This window comes from Corythoichthys intestinalis, chromosome 13 (genome assembly GCF_030265065.1).
Source record: "Corythoichthys intestinalis isolate RoL2023-P3 chromosome 13, ASM3026506v1, whole genome shotgun sequence".
In the NCBI taxonomy this organism is placed as follows: domain Eukaryota; kingdom Metazoa; phylum Chordata; class Actinopteri; order Syngnathiformes; family Syngnathidae; genus Corythoichthys; species Corythoichthys intestinalis.
The window spans coordinates 11,315,632-11,334,503 of record NC_080407.1 but is presented as its reverse complement, the minus strand read 5'-3'; the positions used below and the strand labels follow the sequence as shown (position 1 = coordinate 11,334,503).

General features: G+C 43.3%; 1 protein-coding gene across 1 annotated transcript in view; it reads left to right on the top strand.

Annotated features, from left to right (window-relative positions):
- Positions 1–18,872, top strand: part of snd1 (staphylococcal nuclease and tudor domain containing 1) — a 317,379-nt gene that overhangs the window by 166,240 nt on the left and 132,267 nt on the right. The window lies entirely within an intron of this gene.

Genomic DNA, 18,872 nt, shown 5'->3' with positions numbered 1-18,872 from the left:
TCTCAGCAAGGCAATAGTCGGAAGACGGGAAATGCTTTACCTTCCGCCGCTTGTGCCAGTGGAGCCTAAAACAAATTCACCCTACTCTCCCATCACCCCTATTCCGCCAATGATTTGTACAAGCCCGTGTCCATTAAACGGGTAAGCTTCGTGGGTAATTGATGGCTGCTAAAGCTAGCTGTGACAGCGCTGCTAGGTGTGTGCGTGTGCGTGAGATAGCGGATAAGCGTGTGAAAGCGGGAGAAGGAAAGGAGAGGGAGAGAAAGCACGGTAGGCAGAAAAGGTCAGAGCGCCTGTAGCGCAGTGCACTATTCCCACCGGCGCAACGAGCACACAGCCGAGCTCGTGCATTATACACCCACAGACTTTCTCCTTTACTTCACAGCAATTGAATACCAATAGGCTTCAATGGAGCACATGGCGGCCACATAAGTATAGAGTTGGGATTTTCCTGTGTCAGGGTAAAACCCTTACCCTCCGAACAGGGATTCCCTCACAGGGCAACTGGTGTGACGCTGTGTAACTGTACCCCACATTGATCGGCAGATTTAAAATACAGTGGGGAAAATAAGTATTTAGTGAACCACTAATTGTGCAAGTTCTCCCACTTGGAGAGGCCTGTAATTGTCAACATTGGTAAACCTCAACCATGAGAGACAGAATGTGAAAAAAAAAAAAAAAAAACAGAAAATCACATTGTTTGATTTTTAAAGAATTTATTTGCAAATCATGGTGGAAAATAAGTATTTGGTCAATACCAAAAGTTCATCTCAATACTTTGTTATGTACCCTTTGTTGGCAATAACGGAGGCCAATTGTTTTCTGTAACTCTTCACAAGCTTTTCACACACTGTTGCTGGTATTTTGGCCCATTCCTCCATGCAGATCTTCTCTAGAGCAGTGATGTTTTGGGGCTGTCGTTGGGCAACACGGACTTTCAACTCCCTCCACAGATTTTCTATGGGGTTGAGATCTAGAGACTGGCTCGGCCACTTCAGGACCTTGAAATGCTTCTTACGAAGCTATGCCTTTGTTGTCCTGGCTGTGTGTTTGGGATCATTGTCATGCTGAAAGACCCAGCCACGTCTTATCTTCAATGACTTTGCTGATGGAAGGAGATTTTCACTCAAAATCTCTCGATACATGGCCCCATTCATTCTTTCCTTTACACAGATCAGTCGTCCTGGTCCCTTTACAGAAAAACAGCCCCAAAGCATGATGTTTCCACCCCGATGCTTCACAGTGGGTACAGTGCCCTCCATAATTATTGGCACCCCTGGTTAAGATGTGTTTTTTTTTAGCTTCTAATATATATATATATTAATTCAAATAACATGGGACCTTAATGGAAAAAAAGAAAAATATAACCTTCAATACAAGTGCATTTATTCAGTGGGGAAAAACCCCACATAAAGAAATAATTATTTGACATCAAATAATGTGTGTCATAATTATTAGCACCCCTGGTGTAAATACTTTGGACAACCCCCTTTTGCCAACAAAACAGCACCTAATCTTCTCCTATAATGTTTCACAAGCTTGATTTTGTGTCTGGTGAACCATTTCTGTGTAGATTTGGCCATATGTTTGGGGTCATTGTCTTGCTGAAAGACCCAGTGACGACCCATCTTCAGCTTTCGGGCAGAGGGCAACAGATTTTGATTTAAAATGTCCTGGTATTTCAAAGCATTCATGATGCCATGCACCCCAACAAGGTTCCCAGGGCCTTTGGAAGCGAAACAGCCCCACAGCATCAGTGACCCACCCCCATACTTCACAGTGAGTATGAGGTGATTTTCAGCATGCGCATCTTTCGTGGCACGCCAGACCCACTTAGAGTGTTTGTTGCCAAAAAGCTCAATCTTGGTCTCATCTGACCAAAGCACACGGCCCCAGGCTTCAACTGGGGTGCTAATAATTGTGACACACATTATTTGATGTCAAATAATTATTTATGTGGGATTTTTTTCCCACTGAATAAATGCACTTGTATAGACCCTACTCACATGATGTCACAACCACGCCTCCGCGCCATATTGTCCGTCAACTCGTTTTGTTGACGCATTACCGCTACGTAAATTCCTCCTATTATGGTGTGTTTTTCTGCTCGTTAACATTAATAATCAAAATGGTGAAGGCGTGTGTGGCGGTTGGTTGCAATAACAGAGAAGATAGACGGAGAGACTTGAAATTCTACCGTATTCGGAGAGACCCGGAGAGGAGAGCGAGATGGACTGCTGCAATTCGACGAGAAAACTGGGCTCCAAACGATTACCACGGATTATGTAGTAGTCATTTTATATCTGGTAAGATGCATTTAATATATATTTAGAGGGTTTTGGGCTGACAACCATAATTGAGATCATTGCGAGGCTAATCGCCGACAACATACAGTTTCAAATTCAAGATGCTTATTTCTTCCACCATCATTACATTTTGAATAATATTTAGCGTGTACCAAGTGAAAGAAGCTGGCCTCGTCTACAGATCATCAGTTAAACAGGTGTGTCCAAACCTTTTGCAAAAGGGGCCAGATTTGGTTGGGTAAAAATGTGGGGGGCTACCTTGGCTGATTTACATAGAACAATATATTTAAACAAATTTTAGCAAGCCCTTCTGTGTGTCACATTTGCTTTATTATTTTTTTTAATACATAATTTCAAGTCTCGTTTTGTGGTTCTCTTCCGACACTCGGGCTGTTGCGAAATACTGCTGCTGTGAAATCAAACAAGCTTCAAGTTGCTATAATTTCTCGCTGCGTATCTTCCCTGTAATGTTGTCGTACATGCCAGCGTGTCTTGTTCGGTAATATCATTATCGCGTCACATCGAACTCTTTGAAAACAGAGACTGTCTCTTTGCAAATGAGGCAGACACAGTTGTTGCGTGTTTTATTGAAGAAATAGTCCAATATCCACCTATCCTTGAAGCGTCGGCCATCGCAGTCAACTTTTGTTTTTTATTGATTGTCGCCATTTTAGAAAATTGGAAGTAAAGGGTCACACGAGGTAATGTTGCTTAGAGTGCTGCTCTTAAAGTTTTTCAAACTTTCGTGAGAATAGGCCGAGTTTGTGTGGACAAAATAGTTGTAGATATCAGGGTAGCAGATATCAGGCAGAGAGGGCGAAGACAGCGGGTCGAAAAATATCGATTTAGGCATCAAATATGGATCTGGCGATTGGATAGACTGAAGCGTTTCCACATAACGCATCCGATGAGTTTACAGCGTCTGAAAGCACCGGGGCTTCCGTGAATTGCACTATAAATTGTACGACAAATTGAAACCATTGAGAATACGGATAAACAATGACGGACAATATGGCGGCCGGATACAACGCCACGTCATTCTGTGACGTTGGTGAGTAGGGTCTATTGAAGGTTGGGTTTTTCTCTTTTTTTCCATTAAAGTCTGAAGAAATTTAGTCCTCCCAGCCCAAACCGCACGGGGAGGCCGGCAACAGAACGGAAATGTGCTCCGCCGCTCGACGCCCCCGAAGAGCCAGGCCAGGAGGAAGCTAAACTCCGCGCGTTCCTGTGTTAACCCTTTGCACACTGACTCCATGTTTCAAAAGCTTGAAGAACACTCGCCGAAAACAGGTTGACAATTTATTCGTCGACAATGGTCAAAAACAAGGCAAAAACAGACGACGGAGGGACAATTCTGGATCCAAAACGAGGCTACATGTTTCCGAGCAGAAGAAAATCTGTCTTATCTCAGTGTCCAGTCTTTTTGAAGTCTTTGCTGACGCGGGTCTTGTCGAAGGCGTTTCTGGGCGTTGCTTTTGTGCCACCCCCGCTGTGGCCGGTTTTGGGCGGCTTAGGTTCGTGCGCGGATTGGGACGCCCGCTATCAACTTTGCTGTCCGGGCTGGTTGTGCTTGTTTTAGGACAAAGCGCTTTGTCCTTGGAGTTTGCTGGGAGAGCAGATTTGCCAGAGTTGGTGCGTCACTCCTGTGATAAGACGGCATTGTGTATCTCTTCTATTTCCTCTCATTAAACTATGGTGTTCTATTTATTTTATATTAGTAGCGTAGTCCTACCGTAAATATGAAAATGATACTATTTCCTGATTAATTATATTACGTGTGTTAGAGTAATGCAAACACTTAGACGGTGTCATATGTATGTGTTAGACTATATATGTGTTAGACTAATGCAGACAATTATATGGTGTGTGCGATGACGATATCGTTTCCCCTTCAAGTCCCATATTATTTGAATTAAAAAAAAAAATATTAGAAGCTAAAAAACACATCTTAACCAGGGGTGCCAATAAGTATGGAGGGCACTGTATGTAATCTTGCTTGTTTGTAGGTGACCAAATGCTTATTTTCCACTCTAATTTGGAAATAAATTCTTTAAAAATCAACCAATGTGATTTTCTGGGGGGGTTTCCACATTGTCTCTCATGGTTGAGGTTTACCCATGTTGACAATTACAGGCCTCTCTAATCTTTTCAAGTAGGACAACTTGCATAATTGGTGGTTGACTAAATACTTATTTGCCCCACTGTAACATGCAATGCTATTAAGTTGCACTTTTGTCTGTGTGAATGTTGATAAGGTGCTTTATAGCCTTAGTTGGGTGAGCAGGTGACCCCAAATGAGTCCATCTAGTCCATAGTTTTACTGACCTGAAGCATACCTCACAATGGGTTCTCATTCCATCCACATTCACTGTCTCCTATCTTCCTGGCCTGCAGTATATTGCTATATGAAACCTGCTTTATGGCCTGTCAAACCTTTAATGTGGTCAACCTTTGAGGGTGACAGGGTGTGAGTCTAACGCACAGTAGGGAAGAATGTAGCGAACCAAGAAAAATCACTTTTCCTGAGTTTCACCTGGAGTACAAGCAGAATGTGATTCCATGGCAAATTTGCATAGTTGGCGAAGCATCGAGATTTGGAGCGGCGTCGCCGTGCTTTAGATTGTGCCAGTGTACAGTACGCTTGGTGGATGGCAGCCAGAGAGCGAGGTCACACAGTGGGGCCCCATATGTTCACAGTGAAACACACACTCACATTGATGAGACGAGTGTTGTCAGGCCTTACCTCCAGGACCGACGACTAGTGACGACCCGATGAGCTGTCAGATTGGTGGGACCTTCACACCATCATGTCAGTCCCAATGCCCTCTTCTTACCCCAAGGCTCTCTGGATCCTCCCTAGAACTGGAGGGCGCCGGATTTGGTTTGGGGGTATCACGCGTCCTACTTTGGCGTGGCTCTGCCGGCCTTGGTCGTTCAAGGGGCGTATACAAACCGTGCTCAACACAACCCAATACCCCCTGGGGCGAATGCTGGTGAATCTGGGCTTCGGCCAGTCACATGTAGGTCAGCAGCCTGTGTCTGTTTGCATATGTGTGCGTGTCACTAGTTCCATTTGGATTAAAAGGCCCGCAGTGCGCCATAGCACCAATGACGATCAGATTAGCGGAATGTACAGCTGAACGTTAGGACTAATGTTTATGTCCTTGCCAGGATCAAGGAGTCACAGTGAGAGTCCATAGATGTGCCGTATTGTGCTCCACTATATGATTAAATATGAATGACCCAGTAATTGAAGATCCACTATAGGTACTACTAATATTGTATGAAGGCTCATCCGTAGTCTTGTTTGCCACTTGGAAATGCAATACTACTCTACTCACAATAATAACTGAAAATCCCATATACATATGTGTTTGGTGTAAATCTGAATAAATAGACAATAACTAATAATTTGGGTCAATGTGTTTAAAATTCACCCCCGATTGGGGGACTGTTGCATTAACTAAAGTAATCTTTAAATGGCCTGTAACAGTTCTTGATTGCACCGCCTACTCTGATGCAATTTTATCTTAAGCCACTTTTTCCAGGCCACAGCATTGAAACACACGCACAACTCAGTGATGCTGACCTTCAGGCAGAAAAGGGACCTGATTAGAGATCATCCCGATTTTCATCTTCATTTCTAGGAATTAATACATGGGAGAAACACACACACACCAGTTGCAGCTTAAACAGCTTTCCCGTGATATCATTTCATAAGCACCACACAAGTTTAATCACAACGAGAGATTAATATTGGGCAATAAAGGCATATTTGCTGCATCCGTCTGGCCAGGTTAGATTAGCTGCGGGACAAACCTTCAAGTCCATTCTGTCATTTTACGCTCTACTCTCATGCCCTTTTAGTCATCTATTTTCAGTCTTAAATTAACACATTCGGCATGTGTGCCTTCTCAAATGAGGGCAGTATCAGGTCATGACAGTTCAAGGCAAAAAGATGAGTGTTTCCTACCCCTCTCATCCCATATTATTCAATGTTTGAGCTGTAGCGAGCCACCATTGTCTTCAGACTAATGGGCTTCATTATGTCGAGCTGTGTTCCTAGCGGCTGCCAGAGCCAGGATTAGCCGTAGTGCTCTGTTAGCTGGAAACGGAAGAAAAGGCGCTGCTTCGTTAGCACTCCTTAACCCAGTCGGCCTGGGGAAAATGACACAAGTGCCCCGTTTTTAGCTTGCGTCCCCTTTTAAAAAAGAACATATTTTTTGTGTTCTTGTAGTGGCCACATTACAATTCATAGTGCATCTTTGTACAGTGGGGCTAGGCATGTGCCGGTATGAGATTTTGACGGTACGATAACCGTGAGCAAAAATACCGCAGTTTCACGGTATCACGGTATTGCAATTATAGCTCCAAAATGTGTTATTTTGAGATGTATGGGTTTAAAAAAAAAAAAAAAAAACTTCTTTCCATTGAACAGGATTTTTTTTTTTAGAACATAGTTGCAAATTGGAATATGAATGTATTGTTAAAATATATAAATTATCAATTAAAAAAAAACAAATTTTAAATAAAATTAAAATATAACGTAGACTATACCCACAGCCACAGCTCAAGTTGCTCAAGTTTAGAGCAAGAACAAAATAATTTCTATAAAAAAAGTAAAAACTCTTTTGCATAATTTTTTTTGAGGATTGAAAAGCTCAAGTGAAGTTTCGCCATTTTCAGCCACTGTGTCAACTCTAGTCTACATGATCTCATGCCTTTGTGTTAGAAAGAACAAAGAATTCAAAAGTTAATAAGTTAGTTAAAAGTGTATAAGTTAGTTAAAATGTAAATATTGTTGTGGAAAGGTTTCATCTTTAAAAAAAAAAAATAATAATAATAATTGGGAGTGAGACCTCTCCTTGATCCAGCGAACGTGGATTTGTGCTTAGGGCAAGATCATCTTTCCTCAATTAACGATCTTTGATGCTATGCCTTTTTTTCCCCTTCATTCAAGAGAATCATGCTTGTTTTCTCACTGTGCGGCTGTAACACTCGACGAAGTTGCTCTCCCAGCTAAGCCTAGGCTAACATTCGTCTTTTATAAGCTTTTAGTTAGTTTGTATATCGAATTTCAAAGGAAAATATGTGTTTTGTTTTTGGCGAACTCATAGTGCTAATCTGTTTAGCTACTCACACATGGAAAAATACAATTGTACAACGTTTTAAATGTATTCATTCTGTATATTTCACTTACCACGATTTGAGAGCTCAATAAATTGAAGAAAAGAACGCCTTATATTTGGAGTATTTGTTTAGGGTTCTCTGGCTGTTTAGCCGATAATCACTTTCACACGCAGCAACAAACGGGAGGGGGTGAGCGCTGCCGCGCCACGCCACTTCTGGCTGGATTTTTGACACATGAAAAATGGCGAATACCGTACTACGGTCTGACGGAAAATTTTAGTGGTTTTGAAACCGCGACATTTTCACACCACGGTAAACCGTGAAAAAGGTAACCGGCACATGTCTAAGTGGGGCAAATAAGTATTTAGTCAACCACTAATTGTGCAAGTTCTCACACTTGAAAATATTAGAGAGACCTGTAATTTTCAACATGGGTAAACCTTAACCATGAGAGACAGAATGTGGAAAAAAAAAACAGAAAATCACATTGTTTGATTTTTGAAGAATTTATTTACAAATCATGGTGGAGAATAAGTATTTGGTCAATACCAAAAGTTCTTCTCAATACTTTGTTATGTACCCTTTGTTGGCAATAACGGAGGCCAAACGTTTTCTGTAACTCTTCTCAAGCTTTTCTCACACTGTTGCTGGTATTTTGGCCCATTCCTCCATGCAGATCTCCTCTAGAGCAGTGATGTTTTGGGGCTGTCATTGGGCAACACGGACTTTCAAGTCCCTCCACAGATTTTCGATGGGGTTGAGATCTGGAGACTGGCTAGGCCACTCCAGGACCTTGAAATGCTTCTTACGAAGCCACTCCTTTGTTGCCCTGGCTGTGTGTTTGGGATCATTGTCATGCTGAAAGACCCAGCCACGTCTCATTTTCAATGCCCTTTCTGATGAAAGGAGATTTTCACTCGAAATCTCTTGATACATGGCCCCATTCATTCTTTCCTTTACACAGATCAGTTGACCTTGTCCCTTTGCAGAAAAACAGCCCCAAAGCATGATGTTTCCACCCCCGTGTCTCACAGTGGGTATGGTGTTCTTCGGATGCAATTCAGTATTCTTTTTCCTCCAAACACGAGAACCTGTGTTTCTACCAAAAAGTTCTATTTTGGTTTCATCTGACCATAACACATTCTCCCAGTCCTCTTCTGGATCATCCAAATGCTGTCTAGCGAACCGCAGACGAGCCTGGACGTGTACTTTCTTCAGCAGGGGGACACGTCTGGCAGTGCAGTATTTGAGTCCCTGGCGGCGCATTATGTTACTGATAGTAGCCTTTGTTACTGTGGTCCGAGCTCTCTGTACGTCATTCACTAGGTCCCCCCGGTGTGGTTGTGGGATTTTTGCTCACCGTTCTTGTTATCATTTTGACGCCACGGGGTGAGATCTTGCATGGAGCCCCAGATCGAGGGAGATTATCAGTTGTCTTGTATGTCTTCCATTTTCTAATAATTGCTCCCACAGTTGATTTCTTTACACCAAGCGTTTTACCTATTGCAGATTCTTCCCAGTCTGGTGCAGGTCTACAATTTTGTCTGTGGTGTCCTTCGACAGCTCTTTGGTCTTGGCCATAGTGGAGTTTGGAGTGTGATGACTGAGGTTGTGGACAGGTGTCTTTTATACCGAGAATGAGTTAAAACAGGTGCCATTAATACAGGTAACAAGTGGAGCCTCGTTAGACCTCTTTGACAGCCAGAAGTCTTGCTTTTTGTAGGTGATCACTTATTTTCCACTCTAATTTGGAAATAATTTTTTTTTAAAAAATCAAACAATGTGATTTTCTGTTTTGTTTTTTTCCTCCGCATTCTGTCTCTCATGATAGAGGTTTACCAATGTTGACAATTACAGACCTTTCTAATCTTTTCAAATAGGAGAACTTGCACAATTGGTGGTTGACTAAATACTTATTTTCCCCACTGTATGTGTTGTTCTCACCATGTTGCTTCGCCAACTGACAAGCCACAGAAAATGGATGTCTCTTTTGCTGGGCAATATGCAGGTGAAACAGTATGTCATGGCAACAGCAGCATCTAAATCTTTTGGACTTGGCAGATAAGATGCCTTCTTTGCACAAATCCACCCCCTACCTTCATCTTCCTCTATGTCCCCACAGAGTTTCTACTTAGAATTTCGGGCAACAAAGGATACAGAACAAGTCATTCGCCTTGACGTTATCTGTGCCGATTTTAAAAGGTTTTATTGAATGTAGTGTAATGCATAAACAGTGATTCAGAGCACAAAACCTTGACAGATGAGTCCTGGCATTGTAAGTAGTCTTCTAATAGAATATCTGTAGGTAATCTGATCAACCATTTAAAGCTCTTAAAATGAGACATGCTACTGCTAAGACATTTTTTTATCATATATCTAAAAAAACTCCATTGTGATGCATTTGAATAAAAACCTTACCGTTATCCTGCTGACCTCCAAACATCCTTTCAAAGCTTATCAAAAGTCATCACCTTTGCGCTGTTGTTGCGACCAAACCGTTAATCCTGAAATCTCGGTCGCACTTCATGTCGCACCGGATTAGTCCGATCTAGGCCTGTACACTGACCCAGCAGCAGAAATAAAGCTTACTTCCCAAAGGTGTTTGATTGATGGGGTTAAGGAGAGGGCAGCCTGGCACAAACCAACCAAACGGCCTTTCCCCAATTGTTAAAATTAAAAGTATAAAATGATTAGAAATATTGCATTTTAAGTTAAACCTTTTTGTTGTCACCCTTCCATCTTCCGGCAAGTTTATCCGGATATGATGAAACTAACGTTAGATAAGTTTTCGCGGTCTAAGACACAACAATTCTCGAGACAATCTCTGTTCCCAGGTTCGTTTTTTTCTCAGTACTTTTGGTTCAAGGCAAAAGTTCCATCCCTCCATTTTCTCCCGCTTATATGAGGTCAGGTCGCAGGGGCCGCAGGGAAGCCCAGGCTTCCTTCTCCCCAGCCACTTCATCCAGCTCTTCTTGGAGGATCCCAAGGCGTTCCCAGACCAGTCGGGAGACAGTCTCCCCAGCGTGTCCTGAGTCGGCCCTACGGCCTTGTCCCAGTGGGACATGCCGGGAAAACCTCACCAGGGAGGTGCCCCGGAGGCATCCTAATCAGATGCCCGAGCCACCTCATCTGGCTCCTCTCGATTTGGAGGAGAAGCGGCTCTACTCCGAGCCCCTCCCAGATATTCGAGCTGTTCACCTTATCTCTAAGGGAGAGGCCGGACAGCCAACAGAGGAAACTCATTTCAGCCGCTTGTCTCCAGGATCTTGTTCTTTTGGTCACGACCCCCATCTTGTGACCATAGGTGAGGGTAGGAACATAGATCGACCAGAAAATAAGGGCTTTACCTTTTGGCTCAACTCCCTCTTCATTACTACGAACCGATGCAGAGACCGCATAACTGCAGACGCAACACGGATCCACTTGTCGATCTCCCGTACCATTTTTCCATCACTTGTGAACAAGACTCCAAGATACTTGAACTTCTCCACTTGGGTAAGGATCTCATCCCTGACCCGAAGAGGGCATTCCATCTTTTCTCGACTGAAGACCATGGTCTCGAATTTGGAGTTGTTGATTCTCATCCCCTTGGCGGTCCGAACCCCAGCTGCAGAGCGGGAGATCGACAGGCGGATCGGTGCAGCGTCTGCAGTAATGCGGACTCTGCACCGGTCCGTAGTGGCGAAGGAGCTGAGCCAAAAGGCAAAGCTCTCGATTTACCAGTCGATCTGCCTTCCTACCCTCACCTATGGTCACGAGCTGTGGGTCGTGACTGAAAGAACAAGATCCCGGATACAAGTGGCGGAGAAAAGTTTCCTCTGCAGGGTGTCCGGGCTCTCCCTTAGAGATAGGGTGAGAACCTTGGTCATCCAGGAGGGACACGGCGTCGAGTCGCTACTCCTCCGCGTAGAGAGGAGCTAGCTGAGATGGCTCGGGCATCGGGTTCGGATGCCTCCTAGACGCCTCCCCGGAGATGTGTTCCGGGCATGTCCCACCGGCGGGAGGTCCCGGGGACAACCCAATACACGCTGGAGAGACTGTCTCTCGGCTGGCCTCGGAACGCCTTGGGATCCCGCCGGAGGAGCTGGTTGAAGTGGCTTGGGAGAGGGAACTCTGGGCTTCCCTATTAAAGCTGCTGCCCCCACGACCTGACTCCGGAACAAGCGGAAGATGATGGATGATGGATGGATGGATGATTCTCATCCCGACCGCTTCACATTCAGCTGCGAACCACTCCAGTGAGTGTTGAAGGTCACGGCTTGATGAAGCCTAAAACACTACATCTGGAAAAAGCATAGATGCAATACTGATGCCACCAAACCGGACCCCCTCAACACCTCAGCTGCGCCAAGGCAAGAATTCCTTAACTACACGCGGACCAACTTCAATTCAACAGGGGACTCGTAACTTGTCGGGTGAAAGAATTCTCTATTTAACTTGGCACATATGTATGCATAAGGCATACATGCTGCATTTATTTCTTCCGAGCGGGCCAATATTGTCGCTTACTAATGGGCTCTGTGCATTGGCCATTTTTATGCTTCATCTGGGACAACTGAGGTTGAAGTTTTTTTTTTTGTGTCAGTCTGCCTTTCCTGTTCTTGTGAAGGTGAAATGTTGTGATTTCCTTTGAGTTTGACTCCACAGTAGACCTTTTAAAATTGTGTCCATTTTGACTCAAGGGTAGAAAACTCCTAAATCATCTGCTTCTACAAGGACAAAACAGTCTCTACCTATTAAATACTTTCATTAAAGTCTATGTTATGGATGGATGCTGCAGTCAACCGGTTGGCACAGGCTGACCACTAGAAGAAACTGCCAATAAATAGTGAGAATGCACCATACACAAACCTTTAGCTTAAAAGTCTCCCTGCTCGAGTGTTTTCAGAAGCAGTTCAATGAGGGGTATCCCCTCCAGAGGAAGGCCTGTGGCAGGGGTCCTGCTGGGTTCAACCTATGGTGAAAAGAGGAAGGGGTAGGGTGGGGTGGGAATTGGAAGTAGGTCGGTAGCAGCAGGCAGCACTTTCTAAATTAAAGTCAATAATACAGCGGCGCGTTCCATCAGAGGCGGCCCTCCCACACCGTCGCTAAGGAGAGCGGCGGGTCCTGATGTCGATTGACTTCTCCTGAGTACCTGTGCTCGGTGCAACATGTTCGTGTGGGTGAGTACACACAGATTGAGTGTAGGGGTGCCGTTTATTGCTGTACAAGCCATAACCAAGATGCAGTTCAAGGGAGTATGTGGTTTATTTGGAGGAAAATGCCAATACTCTGAGACACTACAAACTAATAGATTGTGTAACAATGTTTTTGTCCGTGTCAACGTTACATTTGCTAATGATGGTGGGTGTCCCGCCTTAAAAATAGTCTCAAGCACTGCCTGAAGGGGTTTTAAAATACAGCAACTGAACATCTTTTCCTACATGTTATCAGGGGTGTAACGGTACACAAAAATCTCGGTTCGGTACGTACCTCGGTTTTGAGGTCACGGTTCGGTTCATTTTCAGTACAGTAAGAAAACGCAAAATATAAATGTGCTAGTTGTTTATTACACACCTTTGTGCTTTCAACAATAGGAACATTAGCCTATACAAAGCTAGAATTCTGCTCAAAAAGTAGTGGGTATTTAAAGATGATGATCCAACAACAATTTTCCTTTCAGACCCCGCGTATTGGTCAGCTTTCTTTCTGAAAGAAAGAACAAAAAAGTCTTGTGCTAAAGAGAAAAGCGATCCCAATGACAAAGATTTTAACATGTATTTTACAAATGAAATGCCTCAATAATTTTTTTTCTTATGAACGGTTTTCAAAAGCTTTATTGGTGGATTTTCTCAAGTTAAAGCACAACACAGAAATTAATAAATTTAATTGTGTAAGCAGGTTCTGTGTATTCTTATTATTTAATTACAGGTGTTTTAGCTCATTTCAATCTTTTTTAATTTAAATGGGCTATTATTTATTTTATTATGTGTTTATATTTTACAAATGTGATGTATTCATTTATATTGTATATTTTATGTTGTATAACTTTAGTTCCTATTTGAATATTCGTTCCTACTAGCAGTGCAACGGTTTGCGGTTCAAAGCAGAACCGTACGGTTCGCCCTGTACGGTTCAATACACCTTTATGAACCGCGCCTTTTCGGTTTTGCAATGAATTTATTCCAAACGCTTGTGGAATGAATTGGTTGAGCTCTGTGTGCCTGTGTGTGACGTGAAGCACAGCTGTGGAGATATTCCCGCCCCGCAAGTAAATTTCTGATCGCTGTCAAGCACCTGTGTAATAGAAGCAGAGAAATGCCCTCTCTCGCTTACGAGCGAAGTGAAAGTGAAACAAGAAAGAAATCAAAACGCTATGGCGAGCAGAGGAGTGGAGAGACCGAATTTTGAGGAAGCACCGGCTTCTTTCAAATCTGCGGTGTGGCAAAATTTCGGTTTCCCCGTGGACTACAATGCGAAGGGAGAGAAAATATTGAAAAAAATAAAATAATTTGCAAGCATTGCTCAGCGCTTGTTCCCTATTCTATTGGCAACACTTATAACATGACTCGGGCACCTCAGCCGGTATCACCCACAGATATTACTTTTTCAGAGCAGGACTACCCCGAAGATGACACCAGTGAAAACACACGGCGGGCTTCGTTAATTTATTGGCAACGCTTGACCCGCGTTACATTGTTCCCTCGCGGACATATATCTCCAACAATGTAATCCCCGACATTTATGAAATGGCACGCAAAGCCATCGAAGATGATTTCGCTAAAGCACATAGTTTCGCCCTGACCACTGAAAGTTGGACGTCCCGTGTTACAGAGTGCTACTACCTAACTGTGACGGTCCACTATAACAAGTTGTACGGTCTTGGCGTAATTTGTACAAGTGAGCACTGACTTTTAAATGTGTACGCCGTACGTTACGTTCAAAATCTGTACGTTTTCCGTGCGTTACGTTTTTTTCCCTCCGTTCGGATTTTGTAACCCTTTTCGGCAACGAGACAATGTGTGTTAATACGTTGGTTGAATGACGCCAGAAAAGTCAGAGACACGGAGAGGGAAGAGTGTTTGTTGTGATGCTGTAGCAAACATGATGCTAGGCTAGGTGGCTCCAATATTTCCTGACTGTAGCCGACAGCCTACAATCTACGCCTAGATATCTCATGCAGATAGAACTATGCGAAATGACACTCTGTAGCGTTAGTAAACAGCCGCCATTTTAGAGCAGTAAACTTCTCAGAAAGGCTCTGTTGTAGTGAACCTTCCTAGCGAACCTAAGTAACTTTTTATCTAAAATACTCCTAAATCGGCAAAATCTTGACTTGAGTCTATCTTTAAAGGATGAAACAGTTTAAAAATGTTCACATGTCGAAAGCAGACAGAAGGGAACTAATGCAAAAACGGGAGCAATTTATCAACTTTAACTGTTGATTCACAACATTAAATGACTCCCAAACATAGCAAATGTTACTATGTTTTTGTTTTTTGTTTTTTTTTTTGGGAAAAAATGAAAAAACATGAATGGTAACACCAGTTACTTTGCCAAGTAACTTTTTTAATACTGTGTGTGTATTTCAGTAGTTAGTCACTACACTAGCCAAAGAGCTAAGAGGCATTTTAACAGTCAAAAATGTTTACATTTTAAGTGTTTATTTCATTTTCTTAAAAGCAAAATAAAGGCAGTATAAAAAAAAAAATGCAAAACGCAATCTGAAACCGAACCGAAACCGTGATCCCAAAACCGAGGTTCAAACCGAACCGTGGGCTAACTGAACCATTGCACCCCTAGTTCCTACTTGTTTTGTTGTGGTAGAAGGGTTTTGTATTGAACACGGGGCCGTGTTGGTTATTATTATAGCAGAGAAGACAGCAGTAAATCAACAAAGACAAGTCAACTGTGCCCCGATCTAACACTCAAGAGATCTGATGGACTCAAAAAGTGGGTTACGATTGCATATTAGTTTGAAAATCGACCGGATCCACCGTATTTTTACACAAGTGACTTCCGGTCTGCCTGATCCTAGCTACCGGTCGTAGTATTGACGCAGAAGGGTCGCACTCGCGTCAAATCTGCCGTTCTTTTCGCGTGCGTGGTGTTGAGCCGCTTCTGGGACGCGTCTAACACGCGGCCGCGCTGCGACTGGTGTGTATTGGCTGATTGACTTTAACGCCCGCGTTTCACTGCGTTCTCGTGGCGGCCACGTTGTCCCGGCTTCGAGGTTTCTGGGTTATACTGTCCTTCCGTGTTGGTCCTCATTATAGTAGAGACGACAGAGTAAATATAATCTACACAAAGAAACTGTAACCCGATCGACTGACAGCCTCGAAAAATAAGGGTTACATTACGTCAGAAACTCGTTCGGTACGCTTCCGTTCCGACCCGAGCACCACGTACTGAAACGGTTCAATACAAATACATGTACTGTTACACCCTTAGTGTCGCCCCTTAAAAATAGTCTCAAGCACTGCCTGAAGGGGTTTAAAATACAGCAGCTGAACATCTTTTCCTACATGTTATGGTATACTAGTTGAAAGTCCTGTTTTGTCTGGATGACTATTAAAATGACTGCTTACATCCCGGGAAATATCTTGCACAGTAGCTTCATGTTGCATTGATCACAGGGAAAAGGCTGCGTTTACTCTGTTTGAGATCTATTCAAATTCAACAACACATTAAAAGGAGCCATCGAGCGTAAAAGTGCCCCGTACCTTACCTAGAGCCTTTTCACTGATACCCACTTTTCTCCGAGTTAATGGAGTCTAGCAACAAGGCTTGGAGCTGCGGTATTTAGCGGGAATACTGCGGTTATTTGAGGTGGCAGACAATCCACTCGCCACATCTGCTGGTTTCTAATATCCAAAAAGTAAACGGCTACAAATGATGGATGACCTGTCTCTCGGGTTATGCCCACTTTATTGCTTTTTTGGGGCGGTCTGGCATTTGCTTTGGTTGTGATCGCAAAAGTAATTGTTCCCCACCCCACTTGAAATAAATCCAACCCGAAAGCAACGGCGCAGAGACGTATTTAAATGTGTCTTAAATGTGTGTGCGGGTGACTTTGCAGTCACCTATTTGTTCAAGGGGATGCAACTTTTCTGCTTGTTTCCCATTTGAATAAAATGAAGCAGAGGCTGTTCAGACACCTGAGTTTTGTTTGGAGTTAAGCACCTAGCGGAAAACGGCACAAGACGACAGCCTGTGGGCCAAGAGATTGGCCTCTAAAAAACTGCCGCATTGGGTATTGGCGCAGGAAATTCGGACGGCAAATTGTAAGCTTGTAACTGCATGACATGCTACTGGGGTGTCTGCTTTTGCCTGTGGCTACTGTGGGGGTAATTGAATCTGCTGCCTGTTTTCAAGGGAGTTGTATCAATTGTACAACGAAGTACAATAGTCCTATCTTATTGAGGATGGCGCTAAAAGTGCATCTGCCAACTGAATCAAATGTAATCAGCGATACACTAGGATACAGATCATTTAATTACATCTACCTTTTGAGTGCAGGTGCTCTGCAATCTTCAATGCTTTGTTTATCTCGCTATTATCCTTCCATATCTTGATTCGGTGCCCAGAATGACAAAATTAAAATACATTTAGAAAAAAACTAAGCTTGTTAGCTGCTATTGTTCACAAAAATCACAACACACCCCCTGGCGAAGCTTGATGCCAGGTATTATGTGATACTGTTCATTTCATTTCATGCGAATACAAGGGCGTAGATTTGCATAGGGACGGTTGGGACATGACGCTACCAACTTTTCAGGATGCTCAAATTTTCCCCATTGACTTTAAAGCACCTTTAATGGCATTATATCAAGAGTTTAGGTACAGTGGGGCAAATAAGTATTTAGTCAACCATCAATTGTGTAAGTTCTCCGACTTGAAAAGATTACAGAGGCCTGTAATTGTCAATATGAGTAGACTTCAACCATGTGAGACAGACTGTGGAAAAAAAAAAAAAAACAGAAAATCACATTGTTTGATTTTTAAAGAATTTATTTCCAAATTACAGTGGAAAATAAGTATTTGGTTACCTACAAACAAGCAAGATTTCTGGCTGTCAAATAGGTCTAACTTCTTCTAACGAGGCTGCACTCGTTAACTGTATTAATGGCACCTGTTTTAACTCATTATCGGTATAAGACACCTGTCCACAAACTCAGTCAGTCACACGCCAAACTCCACTATGGCCAAGACCAAAGAGCTGTCGAAGGACACAAGAGACAAAATTGTAGACCTGGACCAGGCTGGGAAGACTGAATCTGCAGTCGATAAAACGCTTGGTGTAAAAAAATCAACTGTGGGAGCAATTATTAGAAAATGGAAGACGTACAAGACCACTGATAATCTCGCTCGATCTGGGGCTCCATGCAAGATCTCACCCCGTGGTGTCAAAATGATAAGAACGGTGAGCAAAAATCCCAGAACCACACGGGGGGACCTAGTGAATGACCTACAGAGAGCTGGGACCACAGTAACAAATACTACTATCAGTAACACAATGAGACTCAAATCCTGCACTGCCAGACGTGTCCCCCTGCTGAAGAAAGTACACGTCCAAGCCTGTCTGCAGTTGGCTACAGAGCATTTGAATGATCCAGAAGAGGACTTGGAGAAGGTGTTATGGTCAGATGAAACCAAACCAACCTGTGTTTCTACCCAAAAGTTCTGTTTTGCTTTCATCTGACCATAACACATTCTCCCAGTCCTCTTCTGCATCATCCAAATGCTCTCTAGCGAACTGCAGACGGGCCTGGACGTGTACTTTCTTCAGCAGGGGGACACGTCTGGCAGTACAGGATTTGAGTCCCTGGCGGCGCATTGTGTTACTGATAGTAGCCTTTGTTACTGTGGTCCCAGGTCTCTGTAGGTCATTCACTGAGTCCCCCTGTGTGGTTCTGAGATTTTTGCTCACTGTTCATGTTATCATTTTGACGCCACAGGGTGAGATGTTGCATGGAGCCCCAGATCAAGGGAGATTATCAGTGGTCTTGTACGTCTTCCATTTTCTAATAATTGCTCCCAAAGTTGATTTCTTTACACCAAGCGTTTTACCAATTGCAGATTCTTCCCAGCCTGGTGCAGGTCTACAATTTTGTCTCTTGTGTCCTTCGACAGCTCTTTGGTCTTGGCCATAGTGGAGTTTGGCGTGTGACTGACTTGAGTGTGTGGACAGGTGTCTTATACCGATAATGAGTTAAAACAATCTCTCATGGTTGAGATTTACCTATGTTGACCATTACAGGCCTCGCTAATCTTTTCAAGTAGGAAAACTTGCACAATTGGTGGTTGACTAAATACTTATTTGCCCCACTGTACATGCAGGTTATGCTGTTATATCATCCCGACCAATGTTGAGACCCAACCTACGCCCTTGTGCGAATACAAGAAACCGCCAAGTTCTTTGCTCCATTTTCCGCCTTTCAGTTGTCCTTCTTTGTC